Source organism: Lissotriton vulgaris, chromosome 12, assembly GCF_964263255.1.
Source record: "Lissotriton vulgaris chromosome 12, aLisVul1.2, whole genome shotgun sequence".
NCBI lineage: Eukaryota > Metazoa > Chordata > Amphibia > Caudata > Salamandridae > Lissotriton > Lissotriton vulgaris.
The window spans coordinates 118042296-118069866 of NC_141700.1; the positions used below are offsets into that span (position 1 = coordinate 118042296).

Genomic DNA, 27571 nt, shown 5'->3' on the forward strand with positions numbered 1-27571 from the left:
CTCTCAGGGTCACAGAAGACAGACTAGAGCTCTGCTCTCAGGGTCACAGAAGACAGACTAGAGCTCTGCTCTCAGGGTCACAGAAGACAGACTAGAGCTATGATCTCAGGGTCACTAAAAGCAGGGCCAGGCTGTGCTCTCAGGCTCACTAAAGACAGACTAGATAAAGCTCTGTTCTCAGGGTCACAGAAGACAGACTCAGGGTCTGGTCTCTCTGCCTCTCAGAAGCCAGGGTCTGGCTCTGCTCTCAGGGTCACTGAAGGCGGGGTCAGACTCTGCTCTCAGGGTCACTGAAGGCGGGGTCTGGCTTTGCTCTCAGGGTCACTGAAGGCGGGGTCTGGCTCTGGCTCTGCTATCAGGGTCACAGAAGGCAGGCACAGGCTCCACTCTCAGGGTCACAGAAGGCAGGGTCAGGCTCTGCTCTCAGGGTCACTGAAGGCGGGGTCTGGCTCCACTCTCAGGGTCACAGAAGGCAGGGTGAGGCTCTGCTCTCAGGGTCACAGAAGGCAGGGTCTGGCTCTGCTCTCAGGGTCACTGAAGGCGGGGTCAGGCTCTGCTCTCAGGGTCACTGAAGGCGCGGTCTGGCTCCACTCTCAGGGTCACAGAAGGCAGGGTCAGGCTCGGCTCTCAGGGTCACAGAAGGCAGGGTCTGGCTCTGCTCTCAGGGTCACTGAAGGCGGGGTCAGGCTCTGCTCTCAGGTCACTGAGGGCAGGGTCAGGCTCTGCTCTCAGGGTCACAGAAGGCAGGGTCAGGTTCTGCTCTCAGGGTCACTGAAGGCAGGGTCAGGCTCTGCTCTCAGGGTCACTGAAGGCAGGGTCAGGCTCTGCTCTCAGGGTCACTGAAGGCAGGGTCAGGCTCTGCTCTCAGGGTCACTGAAGGCAGGGTCTGGCTCTGCTCTCAGGGTCACTGAAGGCAGGGTCTGGCTCTGCTCTCAGGGTCACTGAAGGCAGGGTCTGGCTCTGCTCTCAGGGTCACTGAAGGCAGGGTCTGGCTCTGCTCTCAGGGTCACTGAAGGCAGGGTCTGGCTCTGCTCTCAGGGTCACTGAGGGCAGGGTCAGGCTCTGCTCTCAGGGTCACAGAAGGCAGGCACAGGCTCCACTCTCAGGGTCACTGAAGGCAGGGTCAGGCTCTGCTCTCAGGGTCACAGGGTCAGGCTCTGCTCTCAGGGTCACTGAAGGCAGAGTCAGGCTCTGCTCTCAGGGTCAGGCTGTGCTCTCAGAGTCACAGGGTCAGACTGTGCTCTCAGGGTCACTGAAGGCAGGGTCAGGCTGTGCTCTCAGGGTCACTGAAGGCAGGGTCAGGCTATGATCTCAGGTCCACAGAAGACAGACTCAGGCTCTGCTTTCAGATTCAGAAACGCAATCACACCCCTGGGCCTGTATTCTTCTCAGTCACCTCTAGGGCCCCTTCCATGCACACTCAGGTTAATACTCAGGTTTTCAATGCTTAGCACAGCTCTAAGCCTGTACTCCGCTCAGGCACCCCTGGGTCACCTACATGTACTGTAGAGGTTCTGTTCTCAAGTTGACAGTCTTCATCATAGTGTGGGCTTGAGCTCTGCTCACTCACCCCGAGCACCTTTCGTGTACTACTGAGTAAAATCTCAGGGTCACAGTCCTTCTCAGAGCCCCAAGCCTGTGCTCCAATCAGGCACCTTCGTGTACTGTTTCATCAACTCTCAAGTTCACAATTCTCATCGTAAGGTTAGGATTGTGGCCCGCTGAAGCAGTACCCGCAGCACCGTCCATGCACTGTCGAGTCATCGCGCGGCACCTTGCATGCACTGTCGAGTCATCGCGCGGCACCTTGCATGCACTGTCGAGTCATCGCGCGGCACCTTGCATGCACTGTCGAGTCATCGCGAGGCACCTTGCATGCACTGTCGAGTCATCGCGCGGCACCGTCCATGCACTTTTTTATAAATCTTTTTATTGATATTAAAAACAAAAAACAATAAGAACGTATCAGGTGCATTGCAATCAGGTACATACAAAGGATCAAACAGTTGAAAAATCAGGATACTTGCGGCACATTAAGCAGGACACTGAGACTCCTACACTCTTAGTCAATCAAGATTATGAAACTAACGGAGTTCACCCTATACAAAAGTGTGCTGCCCTCCGGTCCCGCCACCCACAAAATCAGGGTATTAATTATGCCCCTCGATGGGGGCGTGGCCAACCGGGCAGCGAGATGGCCGCTCTGTGAGCGAGCTCCGCCGGCTGCGCAACAATAATCCTATAAAATCCTGAATCGCGGCTTAGAGGGGACCTGCTTTGCGGATGACTGGTCTGCGGAAATCCTGGGGCATACTCTACCAAATCCTCGCACGGCACAGACACCTGGGGAGCGAGATACGGCCCTCGACGTCTGGACGGACCCGGGCGCCTGCGGCCGCCCGCTGCTGTGGAGCCCTGTGCGGGGGCGGCCTCCCACTCCAGCCCGGGGATTATCGGGCCTGAGCTGTCCAGGTGGTGTAGAGAGCGCCGAACTCCTCACACCCTCGTCGCACACGGTCACGGTGCTAAAAGCAGCTGCAACACCGGCGAGGGAGTTTTGGCACCAACGGACGACGACCGAGTAAGAGGCGAGGCGCGGAGATCGCACATGTGTTGATCGGAGACAGGCCCAGTGCGGGGCCGCCATTTTGTCTCGACAGCGAGGTCCTGTAGGAGACGCTAGCCTTCCCGGTGCTCACTGCTGGGCTCTACTGCCGCATATTCAGCTCGACGGTCCCTGTGCCTCAACTACCCCTTCAACACGAGCTACCTCCCACCGCTGCCTCGGAAGCTGGAGAACTTAGACGACAAATTGCGCGGGGGGCTATAGTGGCGGACGGCGAGGGTGGATGCCGCGGGCCAGTACACCCTGACGCTAGCAGAACCCTGCCACGAACTGAGGACAGGTCGAGTCCCCGGTATGCCCCTACGCTCGCCAGGGTCGGCCAGGACTGTTGTACTTGTCATGCCATGTTAAGTGGGTTGAACCGACATCTTGCTGCCGTCTGACCCTCCTGATCACTTTGAGCACGTGGCTGACTTACGCCTGCCTGGTGTGTGGGGACTGCTCTACCGAGAATTGCAGAGGGTGCCGTGACACGACCTGCATTGTACACCCCACAGTGCTGCGCTTCCCCACATCCACGATGGGGGGAAAGAATGATGCGAGGCAGCCCAGGCTAACCTTTGAGCAGAAACAAAAGACCAAGCAGACCACGCCTGATCTGGAGACCAAGGCGCCCCCTTCGCAGGGTCCTGCTGCAGACATTGATTTCGGGGCGTTGATCATGGAGGTCAGATCAAGCCTTAAAAGTATAGATTCTAAGCTGGATGCCATGTCCTCGCAATTAGACGCTGTTAAGACCAAAGTGGATGCGCATGAAACAAGACTGGACTGCCTGGAGAATAGAAACACGGAGTGCTGCGAGTTCCAGCAACACACCAACAGCATATTACTAACATTGAGCGGGAACTGGAATCTCTGCGCGCCAAGGCAGACGACTTGGAAGCACGTTCCCGGAGATCGAACATTCGGATGACAGGCATTCCGGAAACAGACAATACTGGGAAAATGGAGGTGTTTGTGACGGATCTCTTGCACGAGCTTTTTGATCCAGAACTTTCCCAAGTCTTCACGGTCGAAAGGGCACACAGAGCGTTCGGTAAGAAACCACCACCGGGCGCTACTCCTCGCCCTATACTTGCCAAACTGCTGAATTTTCAGGATAGGGACCACATCCTACGATTTGCCCGGGAGAAGGGTAAGATCACCCACAAAGGCAATCATATCTCCTTCTACCCTGACTTTACTCCCCTTGTTCAGGCTGCCAGGAAGGAATTTATGCCGGCCAAGAAACTGCTGATGCAAGCCGGGGTCCAGTACTCCTTACTATATCCGGCAAAACTGAAAGTGCTGCATGAGCATACCGCACACTTTTTCACGGATGCACAATCGGCAATGAAATTTGCCAAACACATCTGTGGCCCTGGAGCACGACGCAAGTCGCCGAGGCTGGAAGAAGACACTGGACAACTGAGTGACAATGATTGAGAGGCCTGTGACTGCCCGGGGCGAGATTTCCCCTGGTCGGACCGGTCTCATTTGGACTACACGATCTACCTGCCGCTGTATTAACAGGTGATCTGTTTATTATGACCTGAGCTAATTGAGCACATTTGGATAGGTACCCTATTGTGAGTTATACTCCTGATTCGTGATATTTTTCTACGTGCTGGACTAAGGGTGGTCATTCCGTGGGGCGGGTCACCCTTCGGGCTACGAAACTCTCCTTCCATGTGCAGCCACCCTGAGCAATCAGAGGTGTAAGCTGGGAGCACCACGCCCCCATGGGGTATCTCCCACTGTTACTGTTTCTAGTTAGCCTGAGCGCTACTCAGAGCACTGGCGGGGATCTATCATAACCTGCTTGGGGGGTTGGTGAGGAAGGTGGGCAGAGGGGGTTGTTGGGTGATCTGTTTATGGTTATGGAATGGTGCACTACAGGATGTCACATGTCTTATCTACTGCATGGGGTTTCGATGTGCGTACTTCGGGTGGGACTGATGTGGACTGCGAGGGTAGGCGCGGAGGGAGCCTTGATGTCTCAGCAAGATTTCCGACATGGGGGGGGGTTAAACTATGGACCTGGAACATTCGGGGCTTGGGGGACTATAAAAAAGCTAGATTAATGCATGGTATGCTTGCCAGACATAATGTAGACATATGCTTTTTACAAGAGACACACATCAACACAACCCCCTCGCCCAGATTGAGACACTCTAGATGGTCACATATATACTCCGCCATTTATTCTAACTACGCCAGGGGTGTGGCTATACTTGTCCGTAGAGGGTTGGATTGGCGGGAACACACTTGTGTGCTCGATAAGGAAGGGAGGTATGTTATAGTACACGGCTCGTTGCAGGGGAGACCACTGATACTAGCTGCCATCTATGGCCCGAATGTGGATGATCCGGACTTCTTTCGGAGCGTCTGGGCACAGATTATGCGGCTGGATTGCCCACAAGTTGTTCTGGGGGGAGACTTCAATGTGGTGCTGGACGATGACCTAGACCGGAGGGGCGTAGGGAGGCCCACGCATGCTAAAGCGCGTCAGGCAATTCTAGATGTGATGGATGAGGGTTTGCTGTCTGATGTGTGGAGAACTAGACACCCCGGAGAAAGAATAGGGACTTGTATTACATGCCATCATGCTGCTTGGTCCCCCCTGGACTTCTGGCTGGTGTCTACTGTTGTAGCGACTTGGGTAGGGGAGGTGGACATTCAGACTAGATCACTCTCGGACCACGCCCCCTGCATGCTGGAACTGCGCATACCCAATGCCACCAATAAGGCCTTTTCATGGCGCCTGCCCCCTCACGCCCTCACAGACTTAGTTTTTACTGAGGAAATCAGGGCAGATATTGTAAAATATTTTGAAGAAAATGAGGGATCAGCTTCATCGGAAGCTATTGTGTGGGACGCTTTTAAAGCGGTGATTCGGGGCCAATGTATCGCGAGACAGGCAGGGGTACTGCGAACTATTCGTCAAACTCTAGCCCAGTTGGAGCGTGAACTGAAAGAACTGGACCTGGCCTTCTGTCGGGTCCCAACATTGGAACTTGCTGGTCAAATTAAGTCCAAACTGCTTACATTTAATGAGGAAGCGCAGAGGGAGGTGAAGTTCCTGGGAAAACAGGCAGAAGCCCGCAGATATGGGGAGGGGGACAGACCAAGTAGAACTCTAGCTCGATTGATAGCCCCTCGTGCGCAAACACACTACATACATGCTATTCACAATAGTGAGGGCTCCCTGGTTGTAGGCCAAGAAGCTGTGCTTGATGCATTCACCGAGTTTTACACATCCCTATACACAACTAGACAACCCACGACCCCAGCTTCCCTAGACAGCTTCCTAGATTCCATTGCCCTCGTCTGGTTCAACGACCTCCACCGTCAATACATGGATATCCCCGTGACCGTTCAGGACATAACTCAGGTGATCAAAAGCATGCCCGCAAACAAATCCCCCGGTCCTGACGGTCTGACGACAGCCTTTTATAAGACGTATGCAGAGGAGTTGGCCCCGAAACTACACTCTGTATTCGCTGAGGCTCTGGAACTGAACTCCCTCCCAGATTCGATGCGTGAAGCCTTAATTATAACCCTGTTAAAGCCAGACAAAGACTGCCAGTATCTTGACTCATATCGTCCCCTATCTCTCATTAATGTGGACGTCAAAATTTATGCTAAAATCATTGCAGACAAACTGCAACCTTTATTGCCGATTGTCGCACTCCCTGACCAATCAGGATTTATTCCTGGCCGAGCCACCTCACACAACCTCAGAACGATCTTTTCGATTCTGCATTATCTACATCCCTCCATTCAAGCCGCGGTGGTGTTCCTAGACGCCACTAAAGCATTCGATTCCTTAGAATGGCCGTACCTGTTCCGAATTCTAGGTAGGATGGGGTTTAGCCGCAACTTCATAACTCTGATTAGACTACAGTACGATACACCAAGGGCTCGAGTGAGTGTGAACGGGCTCATATCTAAACCCTTTGCCATCTCTAGGGGGACAAGACAGGGCTGCCCCTTGTCCCCACTACTTTTTGCCATCGCTATGGAACCCCTAGCGGCCAGGGTTCGCCAGCATCACACGGCGAGAGGGATAGGCTTCAGTTCTCGTTGCCTGCTGATTTCCCTGTATGCAGATGACGTCACTGTGTACGTCATTAATCCCGCTGAAAACATGAACCCATTACTCCACGAATTCGTACGTTTTGAGGGCTTGGCTGGTGTGTCTATAAACTGGTCCAAATCTGTTGCATTTCCCTTAACTGACGCCACCAAAGAGTCACCTTCGGACTATCCACTGCGTTGGGAAACTGACGCGGTCAAATACCTGGGAATTTGGGTCAGTTGTGACATACAGGAGCTGTGGTCCCTACATTTTGGCAGGGCGGTTGACTGGCTGGAGGGGAAGGTGGAACTCTGGAACAAGCTTCCTTTGTCTCTGGTTGCAAGGATAGCACTGGCAAAGATGGTAGTTCTCCCCAAATTTTTATATTTGTTTGTAAATGTTCCATTGCCCATGACAGCGCACTTTCACGCGCATGTCAGGTCACTACTGCTGAATCTTGTGTGGGCTGGAGGCCAGGCGAGAACATCTTGGGCTCTACTCACGCTCCCACTGCGCCAAGGAGGCCTGGGAGCACCCGACCTGAAATTGTACTCGCTGTGTGCGCAGGCGCAATGTTTGCATTTCTGGGTCTTTCCCACCCCCTACCAGCCACATGTGGCGGTGGAGCTGGCGGCTGTTGCCCCGTCGCCACTACACGTAGCGCTGTATGTTAAAGTTTCACACCCTTCGAAGGATGTGGACACAGTTGAAATGATCCGCTGGTCCTGGCGCGAACTGCGAAATAGAGCAAAGCTCCCCCTGCTCTACGCGCCGGCAATCCCACTGTGTGGTAACCCAATGTTGCCCTGCTTGTGTGCTAGGGGCGAAATTCTCACACTCCGAGGGCAAAACATGACCACTTTCGCGGACTTATACCCCAACGGGACCTTCAGGGATTTGGGTGCTTGCGCAGAAGGCCAATCTGAATCCTTTTCCGACTTGCTTCTGTATCACTCCCTCAGGGAATCTTGTAGGGCGTTCTGGCCCCAGTTCCCAGAGGAACCGCCGCAACTCACTGCCCTCCAGAACTTACTTTCGAGGCCCTCCCCTAAAAAGCTGGTGTCTCGGTTGTACAACTGCATGCAAGAGCAATCTCCGATAACTATACCCTCCGCTATGCAGGCTTGGAGTGCTGACCTGGAGACGCCCCTGACAGATGACACATGGGAATACTGCTGTAAACAACTCACAGCGTTATCACCAAATTACAGATTACGGTTGGTACATTTCAAGTTCCTGCACCGGTACTACCGCACGCCGATATTGTTACACCGCATGGGCATCCAAGACGATGCCACGTGCTGGAAATGTGGTGGAGCTGATGCATCCTTCCTACATGTGGCGTGGAGCTGCCCTAAGCTCGAGGAGTATTGGTCAGACATTTTCACTGCTATTAACCAAATCCTGCACAGAACTGACGCACCATCCCCACTTCTAGGCCTACTGGGCTATGTTCAGGACACAGAACCCGGGGATAGGAAGCTACATGCATTGCTGCTCCTCTACGCCAAAAGGCAATTTGTGATAAATTGGGGTCGCAAGGCTTTGCCTACATTCACCGCTTGGGTGAGAGATGTAACGTATGGTAATACGCAACTTACACACTACTGGGAATCGATGCCCACCGCTTCCAGGTCTAAAGACATTTGGGAGCCATTTATGCAGTGGGTAAGGGAGCGGGAGGATTCCACCGTTTCTGGGAACTCGCCTGCTGTAGAAATTTCTGATGACATGGGGTGACGTTTTAGAAATTACACGTGGGACCTCATGTCCAGGTGGTGCCTGAGTGGGTTGGAGCTCCATGGCTGTGGGGCGGACCTACAAATTCCCTGCTCGAGAGTTTGTGTGGCCAACCTCCTTCGTACTGCGACCCCCCTCCCTGGCTGGGCGACCCACTGTGTGAGTCTGCTCCCCCCCCCTCTTCCCCCGTGTAGCGATCGGCTATCTTCCCGCTATAATCCCTGATGACGCTGGACATAATTGCAATGATGCCTTGCCCGAGTGCGTACGACCCTGCATACGAACGACAATATGTGAGTTTGATACTTCCTCTTTGCACCTGAGTTAGTTGTTTCTTTTTAAGGTTGTTGTTGGGTGGAGGGAGAAAAAGGAGCCTGTAGACGTGCTTTATCCGCACTGTTGTTTAATTGTACTACGTGCTGTTACACGTATGCTGATGACGAATCGACACAGATCATTCGAGGATGCTCTACAAGTCTACTGACCCCTAAAAAATGTGAGACCAATTGCTTGGCTATTGTTACACACATTTACTAAATGCTTCCCTCTGTAATACATGCTAATTTTAAATGGCACATCACATGGGGCGCCGAATTGTTTTTCCTTTTTTCTTTTTATCTTTATGGCATTTACCTATATAGCGGCCTGCCTCCGGGTTGTTGGCGCGACGCTGTGTAACTTGCATTCTATACAATAAATGTCTTACACCAAAAAAAAAATATATATATATAATTATGCCCCTCGATACTAAGATCAGGATAAATTACAGACATTTGTATGCAGAAAATAGACAAATCAGAATAATAAAGCTCGCATTGTCACCTTAATACTGAAAACAGAGTCAGGATAAGTAATAGATAAGAAAAGAAAAAACGCAACGTGCGCAACACCCTAACCCCCTACCCTGCACCCCTGCATGTAGCTTACGCCAGACCCCACCTAGCAGTGTGCCTGTCGCCCCGTCTAATCTACAAAAACTAAAAATAGTAAATGGAGGAGGGCCTTCATACAGGCTCCCGGCCTCCCCCCGCTAGTTCTAAGCCTCCCCCTCGTTATGGATATATTATAAACTACACAATCGGGCTAAGATCGGGGGGATTCATTACTCGCCTACATCGCCTCCCGGTACCAACATTATAAAGTGAGTCCCGCACAGCCACCACTCGAACAAATGTCTTGAAACGATAAGCCGTTCTCAGCCTTGGCCCGTTCGATCAGGCACACGAATGTTCTTCAACCAAACAGCCGCCATCTTGAAAGATTCAAAGGACCAGAGGTGTTCGTTTGGCTGAACACAGGAGCAAGCCGGAAACAACTGGGCATATTCAGTCTCATTGTCACTGGGTCCCATCCGCGCAGATAAGAACCCCTGACGTTGTTTCAAGTCCAGTAGCACTGAGTTCGGAAAGGGAGAGAGGACCACCTTGTCAAACCACTCCAGAGTCTTCACATGAGCCGTCAGATGTATTGCATGGCGCGATTTTCCCTCTGTCAATATCAATATTGAACACGCCGACTCAGCAGGGACTCCCAGTACATGGTCATTAGTTTATTTGCAGTCCAGAGTCTTTCGCATCTCTCATTGTATAGGGTTGATGGCATTGATTAGTCCGGTTTCTGTGGACGCCGTTACTCTTGCAGTGTCGTTAAATTGAACAAAAGCTGCTTTCATATGCCCCAATTCAAAAGCAACAGCATCGAATTTGTGTTCCAGGGCTTGGGCTCTCCGGTTCAGGGAAAGGTGAAGACCACTGACAGCCGCCATTAGAGCTCCAAGCGTAGGTTCAACCCAGGCCAGTGCTGATTGTTCCCCTTCGTTAGTGATATTCTGGTCCAGTTTCAAAGACCCCTTAGTTAGGATATGTCGTCCCAAGTCATCCGTTCGACTTTTTTTGGACACCTTGGAGGATCGGGTCCGAATCGTACGAAAGTCGATATTGGGTGCCATGTCATACATTTTGGTCATGGTCTATCCTTCGGACCCGTCGGGATAGACCCACTAGAGTTAAAAATTACGACACACGCTCCAACCCATCTGTGTGTAAGGATATTTCGGAGCCGTCTTCAGGATATGTCCGCATCCATCAGGTCGCATTTCAGACGGTTTCCAAGCCGTTCATGTTCCGGGCTCCGTCAATTAATTACTCAACTTGCATCCGCAGTATCATTGAGTTGCTCCACTTCGGCGCCAATCAGTTCGGATGTTTAATGTTAAGATCGGACAAAACTTCACTTCCGTTCCGGTGGACCGCCTCCTCCCGAACTCCTATGGCCGATCTTGTTCAACTAGTAGCCGGCTGCACTTCTACTCGGGCCCCGGCTCCAAAGCTGATGTAGGCTGCAAACTTCAAGACGACATTTCTCCGTTCTCGAAGCCGGTGGAACTTTCAGGGTCCCACGATGTGGCGTTATATCGATTTGTCTACACGGGAGCGTTGCATAGGCACAGGATATCTAGCAGAATCTTGTAGCAGGATGAGGAGGTCTACGGAGCCGGGAGCCTAAGCGGCCATCTTGGTCGCCAGCTTGGCTCCTTCCCCGTCCATGCACTGTTGAGTCATTGCGCGGCACCGTCCATGCACTGTCGAGTCCTCGCTCGGGTTCACAGTCACAAGAGCAGTTTAAAGCATGAGCAATGTAGGCAACTGCCCAGGGCACCCACCTTCCAAGAGCCGCCTGTGAAAGTGAACTTTCCATTCCCCATCTGTCTATTTCTCCATCTCAACTTTTAAAGTATTACTCACTCCATCTCTTCTAAATTCTTCCCTCATGTATTCCTCATTTGACTCCTCCAAAACCTCATCTTACTACTACGATCTCCCAATAAACACTTTCTAGACTCTTCCCTCTTCTATCCCACATTATCCTTTTCAATCCAACTAACCGACTCTCACGTCCACTGCTCTATACTAATCCACCACTACTCCTTTTTGGGTTCCAGAGTAGCGTGCTACTCGCCGAAAAGCGCTTTGACGCCTCGTCAGGGGTAGTAAGCGCTATATAAATATAATTGCAAAACAATAATTTTTGGCATCAAGAGGTTTGAAATAGCAGAAAATGGGTAATAAAATGCAAGTGGTTTCAAAGAAGGCCCTCAAAAGTATGCAAAATCCTTAAAATGCCACTATCCCTCCCAGCTCGTGGCCTCGTGCTCCCATCAGGCACCCTCGGGGCACCAACCACGCATCGTCGGGTCAATACTCAGGTTAATAATAACCCTCATCGTAGCCCGGCTTGTGCTCCCGTCAGGCTCCCCCGGGGCACCAACCACGCACCGTCGGGTTAATTCTCAGGTTAGTAACCCTCATCATAGCCCCGGCTTGTGCTCCGGTCGAGCCCCCCGGGGCACCTTTCATGCACTACCGAGCTCTGCCTCCAGCTTCACTGAAGGTATCCACAGGAGCCGTTCTCAGATGTCCAGGTATTGCTGTCTCGCTCTCTTTGTCCCTGCTGGTGGAATGCACAGTCCTTTGGAAGACCTTAAGCCCCTCCTGCCCCCTCCCTCAACTTTCAATCTCCCAACAAAGCCGCGAGCGTCCCTGGCTCCTTGAAACGGGAGGAATGCGCGGCATCTCGCGGCGCTCCAGTGGCAGCGGAAAGGAGGCTTTTGTGCTTTTCCCTGGACTGCTTAAGGCCTGAAAGTCTGAACAGGTGGAGAGTGAACCACCGCGTGGGGGTCACAAAAAGGCCTAGAATGCTCGAGAGGCCACGAGACAGCCCCTGGCACCCTCATTCCTCAATGAGATTCAAGTTATTTACATTGTTCTCCGTGGTGGAGCTGCGGCGCAGAGATGGGGTTATTTAATGTTCAGCTGAGACCCCTTGATGCACTGTTAATTAGCATTGGCAAAGTCAACAGTTCTGGCATTGGGACAATTGCATTTTTTGCATACATACATAATATATACACAATTTGGCAAACACATAAAGCAAAAGGGATGGACACTTGAAAAATGACCAATCCATGGAGTGGACTTTCTGGTTGTACTCCTGGATGCAGAGGTCGCCTCCCCTCCCTCTTACCAGGGCAGCTATAATTCATGCTGACACCTTACTATGTTGTCCTAAAGAAACGCGCCAGTTTGCCCCGGAAGTAAACATGGTCCAGACGTGTGTGCGGTGAAGTCGCAACTTGTGTGCGGTTACAACACTGAATATCCCACACAGCGCCAGAAAACCACCCCCTGGAGAAAGTATGCGTCTCTTTTAACATGTAGTAATAATTTGGTGAGAAAGTTGAGGGTGCACTTGGTAGGAAAAAGAAGCTCGTTTTAGAATATATAATACATACAGGGCTTTGAGTGGGATGAACATACTTGGGGGGGGGGGGGGTCTCTCACAGGGGCGTGGCCGATGTAATTGAGGGCTCGGCTTAAAACACTTCAGCTAGAGCCCCCTTAACACTTTTTTTTTTTTTTTAAATATTTTTATTGATATGCAAGATGACAAAATAAAACAGAAGGCAACAAGAATTCATATACGAGTTCATCCATTTGTAGAATTAAACAGAAGGCTTAAGAGTCATACAAATTAATAGAGTTATAACAATATAAAATTCTCAATCTAGCAGGGTGCCCCAAATTCTGTTAAACTTAGTCAGTGAGCGGATTCCCCTAAGATTTGCTAAGGCTAGCTCCATAGCGTGTATTTCTATTACTAAGGTCCACCATTTCCAGACCGTCGGTGGTTCTGGGTCAATCCAGGCCCTAGCCAGAGTTAATTTTGCACATGAAAAAAGTATAGTGATTAAAGATGATTGTGGGGATAAAGAGGTGTTGAGGTCTAGTAGGACCGAAGCAGCCGTAGTGGTGGGATATGAAATATTTTTTAGTCTCAGTACCCTCGATATGTCGCCCCAAAAGTTCTTTAGTTTGGGGCAAGAGTACAAAATATGAGCTAAATTAGCTGCTTCCAGCGAACATTTAGGGCATTTGGTACGGCTACTGAAGGAGGGGTTTGATGACCATTTGGTAATTCTTTCTGGAGTGTAATATAACATGCAGGTCGTTCTATATTGTTGTAGCCGAAGGCTGGATGATCGTACAAGATTATTTATATTAGTAAGAGAGTGCTCTATCTGGTTAGGAGTAATATTTAGGTTTAGCTGGGTACTCCATTTCGCCGCCAGTTTGTCGCTGTCGTTGGTTCTAAAGAGGCTGAGTATTTTATAAGATTCGCTGATGACTGATTTATTCTTATTTGAGTAGAGGCAAGTCCAGATATCGCAATCAGAAATATTTTGTATCTTTTTATAGTTGATCAGATAGTCATGGATTTGCATATATTTGAACCTTGAAGATTCCGGTAGATCGTATAGCTGCTTAAGTGTATTGAATTCTAGCAACCCCTGCGAGCCGTACAGATCCTCCAGCGTCTTAATCCCAAAAGAAGCCCAGCTATTAGTGATAGGATCTGTAAAGATAGCCGGGAGACCTGGGTTGCCCCACAACGGAAGTTTTGAGTGATAAAAATTTGTTTTGCAATGTTTTAATATATTATTCCAAATCCTAACAATGTCTCTGGCGGTCTTGAACTTTACCCTTTTGTAGTAATTCGGGTCATTGATTCTAAACAGAAAGAATGAGGAGTCTTGTTTCAGCATAAAAGAATGAAAAAAAAGGGGAGTTCTATCTCCGTGTAGTACTGAGCGTATACGAGTAAAAAATGAGGACCAAAAATATAGTTTGAAGTCTGGGACATTCAGCCCTCCTTTGTTTAGATTATTTTTCATTATTTTTAATGACCTTCTGGCCCTTTTGTAGCCCCATATAAAACTGCTCAGAAGCCCGTCTAGATGCTGAAAAAATGTATTGTTAAGTGACAGCGGAATGGAACGGAATAGGTATACAGAGCCCCCTTAACACTTAAGCTAAAAATCTGCACTTAGTATATAGTGTGCTGCCCCGAATGGTATTTTCTTCCGTCCATTCCTCCAGATATACAACACAACAAGTAACAGTACACTAACAATAAGCCAGGACTATTGGCTTTGTCAATGGTTGTAAAGTCAATAAGATAAATCAGCAACAACTATGACTTCGTTGTATATCAGTTTGGAAGTGATTCAGTTCTTGAGGGTGCGGTTGTGGTTGTAAGGCCAGAGCTGCTGACTTGGGGGCTGAGAAAGTAGGCTCGAGCCTCATGTTGGCTCAACATTCTGATCCAAAACATGAATGCTTCCTTGTGTGGTGGAGCTATGTAATGCGCTCCAAGGTTGCCCTGCATAAAACTGAAAAACATGTTTTTTTTAAAGTGACAGCTGCAGTTTCTTTTTTTGCACCCCGAGGGTAAAAGTGGAGAGCCCCATGGGGACCCGTCTCAGCGCCTGCCTTTAGAAGCTGCTTGTCCTGAGCACCGGCAGGACGCGGCCCACTTAAAGCCCTGTATATATATCAAAGAGAGGGGTGATGGACGGCACATTTACTGGATTTACGCATCATTCACTTCCGGAAAAACAGAGGCCAGGCCTGTCTCTTCGTGCAGCACTGGAGAAGGAATTTCCTTTTTAGGGAACACCAGTCTGATAAGTAGACACTGCGAAAACATTCGCATTGAATGGCAGCGAAGCAAAGAGAGAAACCGAAAAAGTGGGCACGTGGCAGAGTAAGACAAATGTGGACGACATCCGGGAAACATAAATAGCAGAGCAGAGCAGCATTTCAGCGTACTCGAGTTTCCCAGATCCACGAGCAGAAAGCTCGACAAGTCCAGATGTTCTTTTTGCATTATGGGACTTGTAGTTCTGAATTTGTGACAATGCACAGGATTGCGCCACAAACCTCAACGAAATAACCTAGACCAGGGTGAGCTACTCACTACCGAACCCGTGAGTTTGTGTGCCTATGCGGAGAGGTGAATTTCCACAAGTTTTGTGCCTTGATGGTATAATTCAGCTAAAGGGTGTGGCTCGTAGGCATATATGTGCATAAGGGAAAAGTGATACTACGGACCCAAAAGGCCTGGTGTTTTCTGAAAAGCAATGACTCACTCTTCTGCCTTGGGGCAAATTGACAGCTATGTAACAGGAACACAATACCCTAAATACAGTGTGAGAAGTTGGCCTGGTATATGGTGTTCACTATTCTAGTGAGCACCTTGCACCAGTCCAAATGACCCTTATGGTGATTGGTTGTAAGTCAACCTTATAGACCAGCTATCCTAATGGTAGCGTGGACAAAGCAGTCTTAGGCTAAACTCAAGAGGGCATGTGAAGCCAGCTGTTTTAATAAAGGATAATTACGCACTTATATAGCGCACGACTACCCGGAGGCATCTCGGCGCTTGTACGAATACCGCCAAGGAACCCTTCCTGGCCTTTCCCTGTGAGGAGCCCACTCCTAGGCACCCCCAAGGTGAAGTCAGGCATCCTCAGCGTTGTTGGGGCCATTGTAGAGATTAAGCAAGCTATTGCCCAGAGGTGCAGAGTGGGGCTCATGATCAGAATAGGCACCGAGGCGAGAATTATCAGGTCCGAGGAAATTGAGCCTGAGACCCACCGAGGCGTGAATTGAACCCTGGTCCCGGCCAGACTACTGCATCAGGGTCTGCCGCTCTAACCATTGAGCCACACTTCTCTACAATCTTTTACCATATGCTATCCCTTTTAATACCAAATGAAAGGACACCACACAAGTTATATATTACAAAATATATGTATTTATTTCTAGAATAATCCCCTTAACTCTTTATGAGCACAGGAGCACAAGCGTTAAACAAAGAACACAGTATAACATACAATACGCTGCACAATTATGGATAGGCCAGGTGGCCACTCAAACCATATATTAAGAAAGTGGTATAAGTACCACGTCACGAACAATGAGCAGGCCTAGGGCCTTGGGAATCTCTGGGCCTACACTGGACTAACGAAGGTTAGGTCGGGAGAGGCCCACAGGATACGGGTGCAGAGTCTATAGGCAACAGCATTTACCATACAAGTCAATGGTGCGTAAAAATCAGAAAGTTATAGGTTTCGGAGACTTCCGACTGGACTAGAACTTAGCCGCTTAAAACTAGGACACTAGAGGTGTAATCCCCTATGGGAGCACCGGAGTTAGCTCGTTACCTCACCCACAGGAAGCGGGTGCATAGGTGCCAAAGTGTGTCGGGTTTCGTTGTGGAGTTCTATGGAGCCTGTAGATGAAGATGCTGCAGGCGGCCAGGAGAGAAGAGTCCGGTTGGATCCAAGGGTGGATCGAAGATGTAGAGTATATGAAAGCAGAGGGGACAATGTTCAGGTCACTAGCCAGTGACCAACGAGGAACCAGGCGATGTCAGGTTGCAATCAGGTGATGTCGAGGTGTTTGTCTCCGCTGCCACGTGGACCAGGAAGGATCGAGGATGACCAGCTGGTTAAACATGAGCTGTCCCACGAAGGCTCTTGCTGTCGGCGGTGTCGGTATTCGATTCGGAGTCACCAAGCCTTGGCAAAGGCAACCCACGCAGGATGCGAAGAGGTCTTCTTAATCGGACCGGGAAGGTCAGATCGATGGCTCCTTTTCAGGGGAGCTGGGACCAGTCTGGAGCAACCAGACCAGCAGTGTAGTTTTGGTGTTTCGTCGTCACAGAGGCCACTAGCCAACGGGCAAGCGACTGGACAACGCGTTGAGCAGGAAAAGTGCAAAAGGGCCCCACGCAGCACTCAGAGAGTGTGGAGAGGTGATCTTTGAAGCACAGGCTGCTCGGAGCTGGGGCTTCTCAAACCCCAAAGCACAGCGTCGAGGGTACCTTGGGGGCTGCGCTGGAAGCACTTCGTCGACTTTTCAAGTTGGCCTGTCCCACGTCTCTCGTCGCCTCCACAGGTCTAAGCTTTGCTAGGATTGTGGATCGGGCTGTTGGAAGTCTGGGAGTCCAGGTCTTGTCGGTCTCTGTCGTTCGAGCTCCTGCGGGAGCAACGGCAAAGAAAGTCTTGTCGCATTGATGGTGCCTGCTTGCACAGGGTGGCCACTCCTTGACCACAAGGGAGATGCTTCAGTCTTCTACGTTGAGTAGTATGTCGAAGGGTCCAGAGTTTCGTTTCAAAGTTTCAGTCAGGATGATCTCAATTGCATTGGCACAGCTCCTACCTTTATTCCAAATCAAGGGGCTGGATCACCTGCTAGGTCTCTCCTATGGGTGGGACCCAGGAAGGGGGTGGTTACACCCCTTTCCCTTTGTCCAGTTTCGTGCCAGAGCTGGGGCTGGAGTGTCCCAGCACCGGTTTGAACTGGGCTATGCATGGGACGCCTTGTGCGCCCCAGGCAGTGTCTAGTTTCATTCAACCCTCCCTGCTACAATCCACTATCTCCTGTCTGGGGTGGTGTAACACCTCCCTGTGACAGGATACCATTTGTCCAGGCCTCCCCTGCCGGAGTTTCGGTCAGCAGCAGGAGGCCAGACTCGTGTCTGTGGCAGTAGCATCCATTTTGTGATGCTGGGGCTCTGGTTAGATTTAACCGTGTTTAAGCAAAGTAACATGTCTTCTCCTCTAGAAGGGTGGAATGCTACCCCCGTTGCCAGAACTGGCGAGGGGGTAGTATTCAAAAGCGTATGACACCTTACACGACATGTTTTGATAAAGCCAAACCAAAGTCAGCAAGTAACCGCGAGGATTATAATGCACTTAAGAGTATATGGTATGGGAATATCCCAGAACAGCTAAGGGAGTTGGTCCCGAAAGCTGCAGACAGGCTCAGCTCATGCTAGAGCACCATCTCACATAAAACCAAGCACTCTGCCTCCAGGATTGATAAGGCCTGCCATAGGAGTGACTTATAGGTGCATATGTATCCAGATATAGGTTTAGATATAGGTATACTATATCCAAGCAAGGGGTGGTTAAACGACCTTGCCCCAGCTGAGTGATCAGCCAGTTGTGTCAGTTTGGATAGCCAGCCAGGAGTGGCAAAAGATATGCTGCAGCCCCTGGTAGGCCTTGGATGCACCTATGCCCTGGGCACCTATAGTTCACTGTACAGGGGCTGATAAGGTGACCAAATCCCAATTGGAGATGTACCTAGGGTACATGGAGTCCATTTTACAGAGAGAGCAGATAGTTGGCCTGGGATCCTGCTAAACAGGGCCCCAGGCTAAGTCGAAAACCAGCTAAACACAAGGCAAAAAATGTGGGGTAACCATAGTCAGGTATCCACCTTCCTACATACAGTATCTTGCACTGTGCAGGGGTGGGTGAGATGGGAGAGGAAAGTCACCTCTTCTATGTCATAACCAAGGGCACCCCCCCCCCTCCCCCCTTGAAGGAGGTGTCACTGGACATATCACATTGTTTTTTGTAGGGATCTTATTATCTTTGAACTGTGGGCGATAAGCTAATAAGTATCACAGCAAGGAAGGAGATACCATGACACGGCTGTGAGGGGGACACCAAGGGGTGGCAAAGAACCAAACGTGGGTATAAAGAGAAGGGCAAATGATGAAAGTGGTAGAGGCATATGCAGGGAGAGAGCAAAAGGTATAAAAGAAAGAATAAAGACGGGGAAAAAAAGAAAACAGAAGAGAAGCAGAAAATTAAAAGAAGGAAATTAAAATTGGAAGGAGAAAAGAGAGGGTAAGGAAACTTTCTTTTGGGGAATAATTCCTGCGGACCTTCATTGGCAGGGCCGAGTTCCTATTTTTGTTCACTCGGTGGGAGCCATGAAGTTCAAAGAGGGGAGTTGGGGGGAGAGCTCATTTTCGGGATGCTCCCTTGGCCAAGATGACCCGGAAGTGCTACAGGAATGGTCTTGGTATGTGCCACAATGCTCGCACCCAGCTCCACTTGCTTCAGACCAGGCCCGCGGGGCTGGGTGTGGTGGAAGGGCGCCCTCTGTCTTTTAAACGCCTTGCCAGGGCGGTGATGGACGCCGGTGCCACTCGGATTCATGGGCAGCCGCTCTCCCACAGCATCTCGGCCTGTCATTGGTCCAGGCGAAGCCGAGGCCCAGATCTTGAGGTCTGAACCCCCCGTGGGGCTGCACTGCAAGGTATGTAAACCACCTCGGTGATGCCTATTGTGACCAGATGACTCCATGTCACCGGTACATCACCTCCTAGATGCAGACTGTCCTTCACCACCCTCCTATGCACAGACGGGCCCTCTCCACCCTCCTAGGTCCAGACTGGCCCTCTCCACCCTCCGAGGTACAGACTGGTCCTCTCCACCCTCCGAGGTACAGACTGGCCCTCTCCACCCTCCTAGGTACAGACTGGCCCTCTGCACCCTCCGAGGTACAGACTGGTCCTCTCCACCCTCCTATGCACAGACGGGCCCTCTCCACCCTCCTATGCATCGACGGGCCCTCTCCACCCTCCTAGGTCCAGACTGGCCCTCTCCACCCTCCGAGGTACAGACTGGTCCTCTCCACCCTCCGAGGTACAGACTGGCCCTCTCCACCCTCCTATGCACAGACTGGCCCTCTCCACCCTCCGAGGTACTGACTGGCCCTCTCCACCCTCCGAGGTACAGACTGGCCCTCTCCACCCTCCTAGGTACAGACTGGCCCTCTGCACCCTCCGAGGTACAGACTGGCCCTCTGCACCCTCCGAGGTACAGACTGGCCCTCTCCACCCTCCGAGGTACAGACTGGCCCTCTCCACCCTCCGAGGTAAAGACTGGCCCTCTCCACCCTCCTAGGTACAGACTGGCCCTCTCCTCCCTCCGAGGTACAGACTGGTCCTCTCCACCCTCCGAGGTACAGACTGGCCCTCTCCACCCTCCTAGGTACAGACTGGCCCTCTCCACCCTCCGAGGTACAGACTGGCCCTCTGCACCCTCCTAGGTACAGACTGGCCCTCTCCTCCCTCCGAGGTACAGACTGGCCCTCTCCTCCCTCCGAGGTACAGACTGGTCCTCTCCACCCTCCGAGGTACAGACTGGCCCTCTCCACCCTCCGAGGTAGAGACTGGCCCTCTCCACCCTCCTATGCACAGACTGGCCCTCTCCACCCTCCTATGCACAGACTGGCCCTCTCCACCCTCCTATGCACAGACTGGCCCTCTCCACCCTCCTCGGTACAGACTGGCCCTCTCCACCCTCCTAGGTACAGACTGGCCCTCTCCACCCTCCGAGCTCTCCACCCTCCAAGGTACAGACTGGCCCTCTCCACCCTCCGAGGTACAGACAGACCATCCCCGACCCTCCTAGGTAAAGACTGGCCCTTCTTCACCCTCCGAGGTACAGACTGGCCCTCTCCACCCTCCTAGGTACAGACTGGCCCTCTCCACCCTCCTAGGTACAGACTGGCCCTCTCCACCCTCCTAGGTACAGACTGGCCCTCTCCACCCTCCGAGGTACAGACTGGCCCTCTCCACCCTCCGAGGTACAGACTAGCCCTCTCCACCCACCGAGGTACAGACTGGCCCTCTCCACCCTCCGAGGTACAGACTGGTCCTCTCCACCCTCCGAGGTACAGACTGGTCCTCTCCACCCTCCGAGGTACAGACTGGCCCTCTCCACCCTCCTAGGTACAGACTGGCCCTCTGCACCCTCCGAGGTACAGACTGGCCCTCTCCACCCTCCTAGGTACAGACTGGCCCTCTCCACCCTCCGAGGTACAGACTGGCCCTCTCCACCCTCCGAGGTACAGACTGGCCCTCTCCACCCTCCGAGGTACAGACTGGCCCTCTCCACCCTCCGAGGTACAGACAGACCATCCCCGACCCTCCTAGGTAAAGACTGGCCCTTCTTCACCCTCCGAGGTACAGACTGGCCCTCTCCACCCTCCGAGGTACAGACTGGCCCTCTCCACCCTCCGAGGTACAGACTGGCCCTCTCCACCCTCCGAGGTACAGACTGGCCCTCTCCACCCTCCTAGGTACAGACTGGCCCTCTCCACCCTCCTATGCACAGACGGGCCCTCTCCACCCTCCTAGGTCCAGACTGGCCCTCTCCACCCTCCGAGGTACAGACTGGTCCTCTCCATCCTCCGAGGTACAGACTGGCCCTCTCCACCCTCCTATGCACAGACTGGCCCTCTCCACCCTCCGAGGTACAGACTGGTCCTCTCCACCCTCCGGGGTACAGACTGGCCCTCTCCACCCTCCTAGGTACAGACTGGCCCTCTGCACCCTCCTAGGTACAGACTGGCCCTCTCCACCCTCCGAGGTACAGACTGGCCCTCTCCACCCTCCGAGGTACACACTGGCCCTCTCCACCCTCCTAGGTACAGACTGGCCCTCTCCACCCTCCGAGGTAAAGACTGGCCCTCTCCACCCTCCGAGGTACAGACTGGCCCTCTCCACCCTCCTAGGTACAGACTGGCCCTCTCCTCCCTCCGAGGTACAGACTGGTCCTCTCCACCCTCCGAGGTACAGACTGGCCCTCTCCACCCTCCTAGGTACAGACTGGCCCTCTCCACCCTCCGAGGTACAGACTCGCCCTCTGCACCCTCCGAGGTACAGACTGGCCCTCTCCTCCCTCCGAGGTACAGACTGGCCCTCTCCTCCCTCCGAGGTACAGACTGGTCCTCTCCACCCTCCGAGGTACAGACTGGCCCTCTCCACCCTCCGAGGTACAGACTGGCCCTCACCACCCTCCTATGCACAGACTGGCCCTCTCCACCCTCCTATGCACAGACTGGCCCTCTCCACCCTCCTATGCACGGACTGGCCCTCTCCACCCTCCTATGCACAGACTGGCCCTCTCCACCCTCCTCGGTACAGACTGGCCCTCTCCACCCTCCGAGCTCCCCACCCTCCAAGGTACAGACAGACCATCCCCGATCCTCCTAGGTAAAGACTGGCCCTTCTTCACCCTCCGAGGTACAGACTGGCCCTCTCCACCCTCCGAGGTACAGACCGGCCCTCTCCACCCTCCGAGGTACAGACCGGCCCTCTCCACCCTCCGAGGTACAGACTGGCCCTCTCCACCCTCCGAGGTACAGACTGGCCCTCTCCACCCTCCGAGGTACAGACTGGCCCTCTCCACCCTCCGAGGTACAGACTGGCCCTCTCCACCCTCCGAGGTACAGACTGGCCCTCTCCACCCTCCGAGGTACAGACTGGCCCTCTCCACCCTTTGATGTACAGACTGGCCCTCTCCACCCTCCGAGGTTCAGACTGGCCCTCTCCACCCTCCGAGGTTCAGACTGGCCCTCTCCACCCTCCGAGGTACAGACTGGCCCTCTCTACCCTCCGAGGTACAGACTGGCCCTCTCCACCCTCCGAGGTACAGACTGGCCCTCTCCACCCTCCGAGGTACAGACTGGCCCTCTCCACCCTCCGAGGTACAGACGGGCCCTCTCCACCCTCCTATGCATAGACGGGCCCTCTCCACCCTCATAGGTACAGACTGGCCCTCTCCACCCTCCTAGGTCCAGACTGGCCCTCTCCACCCTCCGAGGTACAGACTGACCCTTCACCCCGCCCGCTGGCCCCTTTCTTCTCTTTACATTTGCACGTTGATGCTGAAGACATTTATATGTTTGCAGCAACCAGTCTGCGAGCACATCTGTACCCTGCGGGATCCGTTGGGGGTTTAACCCCCGATGACCTTTAATGACCTCTCTTCAGAGCCTAGACATGCGCTCCTTTAATTCATGCATCTTGGCGCAACCGTTTGACGGATTCACGGCGCTATTCAGCCCTCCGTGAACAATAAATGCGTCGCCGGTGTGTGTGTATCCTGCCCCAGTTCCGCGCGCAGCGGGGTGCTTAGGGGGTTCTGCGCCTGCTGCAGCGAGCGGGACACGAGCTTCAGCAAACGAAGACATCCGACCCGTGACATAAACCAGCGGGTTCATGTATCGGCTGCGTAATGCGCGTCATCTGCAAGTCATGACGTGCCCCCGTTGCCGACGAATAGTTCAGGGGGTTATGGAACCACTTAAAGGGATGTCTGCGCCACCTGCGGGTCATGGGTCATAACCTTCAACTGCAGAGTGGGTTTATGTTTCTGCATCAGTGTGTGCCCTCAGGGTTACAAATGGGAACCTTGTAAAAGATCTGAACATGTAAAAGCAACTGTGCAGATCTACAGACCAAGGGCCAATCCCCTCACAGTAGCTCATGGGATTAATGCACGTGCTGCAGAGATCTGGGCCTAACCCGTTTGTAACAGGTTTTAATTCAGTACGATGTCTCATGGGATCAATGCGCCTGCTGCTTGGATCTGAGGTTATTCTGCAAATTACAGGATGATATACCAGTAGTTTACTGCAAACCTGGAGAGATTTCAGCCTAATCTATAAACAATAGGTCCTAATCCCTTTACAATACCTCGTGTGATCAATGCACCTGCTGCAGAAAGGTGGGACTCATCCGTAAATGACGGGTTCTGTGTCTAACATGCACATAAAAGTTTTACGGCTGTTAAAGGAACTCCGTGGATCAATGCACCAGCTGCAGAGAACCATGCCTAACTTGCGGCTCACAGGTTTGTATCATACTAAATAACTTTGAGGGTTAGGTCATCTGGCTTTAAATGTGTGTCCTAATTATCTGCAAGCCTGCTCGATGCAGAGGGCCGTCCTTCTGGTTCCATATTGGACTGCCATGAAGAAGGTTGGATGTGTATGTCGCTGCACTTCTTGGCGCTACATGCTGACGCTTACAACCTCCGGTGCAGAATCTGATGATGGGGTGTCGAGGCTGGTTTGTGTGTGGGACAACAAAGCAGTGCAGGTCCTGAGAGATGCCAGCGGTGACCTGTGAGCTCCCGGTGGTACCTATGGAACCACCTGTTTACCCAAGGCGAGAGCGGTGGACCTCGAGGCTGGCGAACCAAAATCCGGAAAGGAAGACGGGACCAGTGTCATTACCCGTCCTAAAACCCAGCTCAAGGCCAACGCGTAAAATGAGCTTACCACCCTCTTTTTCGTGTAAGTTACTGGACTCCTGGGGTCACCATTACCTGGTTCACCCCCTCACTGTACAATACTGATCACCCTTAGACGCTTCGGTTTTTAACCCATTCTGGTCGAGTTGGAATTATCACCGGCATCGCGATTGCACAAGGATTTAAAACCCTGACTGACAGCCCTGAAGAAGGCCCGGGATTCTTCCCATTGTGCCGAAACACGTGTTGACTGCTTGTTTCTTTTGTATTATGGATTACATTTACCAAGGAAACTTACTGGTGTCGACCACAGATAATGTATCCTCTATACTTATGAGACTTGCAAACCATCCATGTGACTCCAGAACGTGTGTCCAGGACTTTGGTTCCATTTACCTGTGCGGGTTCCAACACCCCCACACACCCAAGGGTTATAGGGTATTTCCCCTGACCTGACCACACCATAAACATTCGAAATAGGTTACATATTGTCACAAACTGGATAGAGCGCCATTCTTCCTGATATTACTAAAAACCCTGCGCAGAAACATTCGACTTCGAGTCTCGGCAGGGACGCGCAACATCCTGTGATTCTGGGCAAATCTTCATCTGCCTGTGCCTAACAATATGAATGTGTCTTTGTGTAACGCAACTGGTGCTCATGTAAAGAAAGCGCTCCGATACCTTAAGGTCGAGTTTGCACTATATAAACTTTTTTTTTTAAAACAACTACATAAACTATTTATACCCGAGTGTGTTCTGTCATTGAATTCATGGCAATTTCAATTCATTTACAGTTACCTGGGTCAAATCCTGTTACTATAGTATAGCGGGTCAATGCGCACGGCACAGATCTGTGGGTAACACGCAAGTCACAGATTCCGAACCCCAACAGTTTGCAGATTGGAGGGGTAGGTGGCTCATTATAGCCACCGTCCATTGGTCCTTCAATGACCTTTTAATCTGACCAGGCTATCTCTAGGTTGCCCGTCCTCGTTTCATCTAGTGGAGCAGGCATGCTCCTCGCCCAGCTCCCCTCTCCTGCCTTAGTCTCACAGCAGAGCTATCCCTCAGGTTACACAACACTTCTAATACGGAAAATATATTTAGGTACTTCACATCATTCAAAACGCATTCATTCATAAATCCATCCCAGGAATCCGAGTGATTGGTGCTCTGTGCTCTTTTGTGAATGTCACCAGTAAATTATGTAATTGCCTCAAATTGTAAAGCGCTCTGATACCCTTCGGGATCAAGTTCGCGCTATATAAAACTTTATAAATAAATTAAAAATATATATATATGATGAAGCATGCCACAGATTTCTGTGGGTAAGGGCAGTATTAAAAACATGTTTTTGTTTTTCTCCCCTCTATTTCGGGGGACATAACTTGCACAGCCCCACTTCTATATGTGTGTGAAGGTATTCTCGAGGAGGTCGGTGTGGGGAGTTTTTCCTCCTACCCTATAACTACTGTGCGTGTTAAGTGTCTACAAGTTGACCTGTCAGGCGACTGCCATGTTTTATGGCTCTTTGGAATACAGTATCATAGGACGGTTTTCTTACTAAATTAAATGAAGATTAGAACGTACCTTCATCGGATCAGGCGACCTCCAGAGATAGGATTGGGTTGGAATTAATTTCTTCACTCCAGTCCTTCTTGGCTCATGTCCCTACTCTCAGATGACTCTCTGTGTGACCTTGGACAGTAGCAAGATGTTACACCCCGTCGGTTCATTATTTTTCACATCTGGTTCTGCCCTCCACAGGAACCCCAATCTGCGGTTCTCAGCTGAGGGTCCTAGAAAAGCAGGGGTCTTCCGGATATATCCACGTCCCTCTGAAGAATAGACTGAGGCCCGTCACTGGCCCCAAGAGACGCGGTGCTGCCTGCTCTCTGCAGTGTTGCCTGCAGCCAGAGATGCTCTCGGTCCCGGTAGGTCACAGGTTCGAGGTGCTGCCTGCTCCAAGTATGCACAGCTGCAGGAGCTCCGTGTCCTCAGGTCTCAGGGCTGCTTTGCTGTCTCCTCTAGGGGTGCTGCCTGCTGTGTGTCTATCTGAGTTGGAAGTACTGCCTGCTTGCAGCGACGGCCCGGGTGAAGGCAGGTTACAGGCAGGTGGAGTGCCTGTTCTCAGGGATGCTGCCTGCAAGGTCTGAAGTTGGAACGCAGTTCAGGGTGCAGTCAGGGAACATACCCCACATAGATGTTCTGCCTACACCCAGTGCCTGCTGCTGAGACTAAGATGCAGTCTGCCACGTGCTTGTTCACGCAGGATGAGGGTGCTGGCGACTCAGAGTGTGCTTACTACTATAGCCGCTGCCTGCTCCCTTGTCATCCAAGGCATCAATCAGTCGCTGCCTGCTCCCTGTGGGACCCCGGGTAGAGTCGCTGCCTCTTCTCTGTGCCCTCCAAGGCTGCCTTGTCCAGTGTGTAACTATTTGCGACCCCAGTCTGGAGTTCCTGCCTGCTTTCCGAGTGCCCCAAGGCTACGGGATCTGCCTCCTTTGTATATGTGGACCCCGGCAGCTGCCTGCTCCAGAGCAACAGGTTGCAGAGTGTGTGGTCCCAGACTGGACCAGGGGCTTGCCTTCTCTCTCCGTGACCCCAGGCTCGAAGCAGGACCTGCTTTCTCTTTGTGCCACCAAGATGAAGTTGCTGCCTGTTCCCTTTGTGGTCACCGAGGAAAGTTCCTGCTTGCGCTCTTGCAGATCCGATGCTGCCTGCTGGCTGAGAGCTCCCAGCCGGCGGTGCTGCCTGCTCTTTGTATGACCCCGGACCTCGGCTCCTGCCTGCGCCGTGTGTGTAAATACGAGTTGGAGGCTTCAGTGGTTGTGAGAGTGCAGCTCAGGCTGCGGGCTGCCGAAGATCACACGCTGCCCCTCCCCCTCGCCTCAGGATTGGTTTCCCTGCAGCTCACATTACCCAGAGCAGGGCTGCTCTTCCCACCGGATTGCAGTGGTGCTGGTGGGCGTCTGTGGACCCCCTCCCCGCCTGCTGCTCCCCCCCCTGAAGTGTACGCACCTCAGCTGGAGCCGCAGCTTGTCAAACTTCACTCCCCCATGCCACCCCGCCCCAGGCCCTCTCAGCTGGCTCCTGACCCCTTCCCGCCCCCGAGGTGCCACTTGTACACACTTCCCGGAGCCAGAAAACCCTCCTCCTAGTTCTACATTTATTTGTCTTTTTTTACAATTTTCTATAGCGCGAACCCTAAGGTATTAAAGCGCACTGTCCATGTGCCTACACAAGGCCAGTGCTTATTTTAAAGGTAACCGGGAAATTATATGATGTGCCCAGAATCACAGGCTGTAGAGCCGGCGCCGAGACTCAAGCCTGGTTCCACAGTGCCGCACTCAATAGTGCTATCGTAATGCTTCATCTTATCCAGTTTTGT

General features: G+C 52.1%; 1 protein-coding gene across 2 annotated transcripts in view; it reads right to left on the reverse strand.

Moving 5' to 3' along the window:
• ADAMTSL4 (ADAMTS like 4) overlaps nt 1-27019 on the reverse strand; it is a 340678-nt gene extending 313659 nt beyond the window's left edge. For both annotated transcript variants that reach the window (XM_086947462.1, XM_086947463.1), the window contains exon 1: nt 25771-27019. The gene's annotated coding sequence lies outside the window, so the exon portion shown is untranslated. The remainder of the gene's footprint in view (nt 1-25770) is intronic.
• Nucleotides 27020-27571: the final 552 nt, after the last annotated feature.